The sequence below is a fragment of the Octodon degus genome, unplaced genomic scaffold (assembly GCF_000260255.1).
Source record: "Octodon degus isolate 3935 unplaced genomic scaffold, OctDeg1.0 scaffold00003, whole genome shotgun sequence".
Lineage (NCBI taxonomy): Eukaryota > Metazoa > Chordata > Mammalia > Rodentia > Octodontidae > Octodon > Octodon degus.
The window spans coordinates 14273820-14277107 of record NW_004524579.1 but is presented as its reverse complement, the minus strand read 5'-3'; positions in this window follow the sequence as shown (position 1 = coordinate 14277107).

Genomic DNA, 3288 nt, shown 5'->3' with positions numbered 1-3288 from the left:
CTTATGTTTACACATAAGTCCAAATATCTCACCATATACAACCTTGAAGCAGGACAGTCCCACAATATTTCTTTTCCTGTCTTTTGTTTTCATTGAGCACTCTCTTGTTTTTGAACAACCATCTACCCGAGAGCCTTCATAGCAGCAAATGGCATGTCATGACAAGCAGCCCGTATTTAGACGACCAGAATGACAGGCACTCCAAGCATGAAACTACTTTTCAGGTTACCATCTGCGGTGCAGTTGCTTAGTTCACAGGTATCAGAATATATAGCTAGTCAGGGTGAGAATCTTTCCAATTAATGGCTAGATTAAAAAATCTTCTGGAGATTCTCAGGATCATTGCCTTGCTCACCTTTTACATATAACTGTATGGCTTGACATTGTCATGTTTCCTAGCTCTTCTCCTTTCCCTCTCTTGATTAGTTAGTCCTTGAGATCCTGCTTCCCTTTTACTTGTATTATAAGTTTGTATTTGTATTGCTTCTTTTCAGTTCTTATACTAGGGAGAGTATATGATATTTACACATGTGTGTCTGGTTTATTTCACTTATGAGCATATGTTCAAGTGGCATCCACTTCAATATAAAGGCTTCAAGTTTATCTTTCTTAATAGCTGAATAATACTCCATTGTGTAAAAATCCATCTTTTTTTTTTAACCATTCCTCAGGTGATGGACATCTTGGTTGTTTCCAAGATTAGGCTATCACAAATTGTGCTGCTATAAACATAGGCACCCATATATCCCTATGACATGATGATTTCAGATCCTCTGGGAAAATTCCCAGTAGAGGATAGCTGGTTTAAAGGGGATTTCCAGTCCAAATTTTCTAAGGAGTCTCCATACTGATTTCCATAATGGTTGCACCAGTCTACATTCCCACCAGCAGTGGAGAAGGATACCTTTTTCCCCACAACTTCTTCAACATTTGTGGTTGGGTGATTTCTTTATGATAGCCATTCTTTCTGGGGTAAGATGATATCTCAATGTTGTTTTAATTTGCATTTTGCAGATCGCTACTGATGTGGAGCATTTTTGTCATATATTTATTCACTTCTTTAGTTTCGTCCTCTGAGAAGTGTGTGTTCATCTTAGATGCCCATTTCTGGATTTGGTCTTTACATTTTAGGGCTTTAGTGTTTTTTTTTTGTTGTTTTTTTTTTTATAAATTCTAGAGAGTAGACCTTTGTCTGTGTACTTACTTGTCATGATTTTTTCCAAATTTGTGGGTTGTCTTTTCACTTTGTTTGTAATTTCTTTTGACATGAAAAAACTTCTCAGTAAGAGCAGGTCCCAGTTGTTAATACTTTCAACTGTTTCCCGTGCAATTTCATTTATATTCATGAACTTTTCAACTATCCCTATGTCTTCAAGAGTTCCTCCTACTTTCTCTTCCAGATTTAGTGTCACTTCTTTAATGTTTAGATCTTTATTCCATTATGACTTCAGTTTAGTACATTGTGATAGACATGGGTCAAGTTTGAGTTTTCGGCATGTAGAGAGCCAGTTTTTCCAGCACCATTTGTTAAAGAGGCTATCTTTCTTCCAGTGAGTATGTTTGGCCACTTTGTCAAAGATAAGGTGGCGATGTGTATTCATAGGGGCTTCAGCGACTTCTAATCTATTCCATTGATCCTCAGATCTATTTAATTGCCAGTACCGTGCTGATTTTACCACAATAGACTTGTAGTATAATTTCAAGTCAGGAATTGTAATGCCTCCTGCCTTGTCTTTATTGCCCAGGATTGCCTTTACTAATCTAGGTCTTTTCCAGTTCCAGATAAAATTTAGGAATGATTTCTCAACCTCTGTGAGGTATGTGGGTGGTAGTCTGATTGGGGTTGCATTAAATCTGTACAGCAATTTTGGGAGTATGGCCATCTTCACAATGTTGTTTCTTCCTATCCAGGAGCTTGGAATATCATTCCATTTTCTAAAATCCTCTACAATCTCTTTTTTCAGAGTACTGTAATTTTCCTTGAAAAGAACTTGGACTTCTTTAGTTAGATGAATTCCAAGGGATTTCATTTTTCCCAGTGCTATTGTGAAAGGTATTGTTTCTATAATTTCCCTCTCAGTGTGTTTGTTGTCTGTGTAGAGGAATGCTATTGACTTTTCGAACCTACTATGCTACTGAATTTCTGTATTAATTCTAGTAGCTTCTTGGTGGAGTTTTTTGGATAATCCAAATAAAGATAATTTAATATCATCTTCAAATAAAGATAATTTAATTTCTTCTTTACTTATTCTTATTTCTTTGATTTCTTTCTCTTATCTAATGGCTGTAGCTAATGATTCCAGAACTATATTGAAAAGGAGTGATGATAGAGGACATCCTTGTCTTGTACAGATCTAAGAGTAAAAGATTTCAGTTTTTCCCCATTTAGGATTATGTTATCCACTGGGTTTTCATAAATGGCTTCTCCCACATTGAAGTAGAGGCCATCTATGCTAAATTTCTGTAGGACTTTGAACATGAATGAGTGTTGGACTTTGTCAAAAGCTTTTTCTGCATCAATGGAGATGATCATGTGGTTTTTAGTTTTTTGCTCTATTGATATAGTGTATTACATTTATAGATTTTGGAATATTGAACCATTCTTGCATCCCTGGGATGACTCTTACCTGGTCATAGTGTATGATCTTCTTGATGATTTGCTGTATTCTATTTGCTAGTACTTTACTGAGGATTTTGGCATCTATCTTCATGAGGGAGATCGACCTGTAGTTCTCTTTCTTAGTTGCGTCTTTCCCTGGTTTTGATATCATCGTAATACTTGCCTCCAGGAATGATTTTGGGAGGATTGCTTCCTTTTCAATTTCATGGAAGATTTTGAGGAGTATAGGGACTATATCTTCTGTAAATATCTTGCAGAATTCAACTGTAAATCCATCCAGACCTGGATTTTTCTTTGTAGGTAGGTTTTTCATTACATGTCATCTTTCATTGGCTGTTATTGGGCTATGGAGAGTGGTTATATCTTGTCAATTCAGTTGTGATAATTTGTACCTTTCTAGGAATCTGTCCATTACTTCTGTGTCTTCTATTCTGGGAGAGCAAATGTTCTCAAAGTAGCTATTTATAATCTTCTGAATTTCCACTGGGTCTATGGTAATTACCCCCTTTTCATTCCTTATTGCTTGTATTTGAATTTTTTCTTTCCTGTTTTTCATGAGGTTACCTAGAGGCTTATTGATTTTATTTAATCTTTCAAAGAACCAGCTTTTTGCTTTTTTAATTCTTTGAATTGTTTTCTTCGTCTCAATTGAATTAATTTCTGCTCTA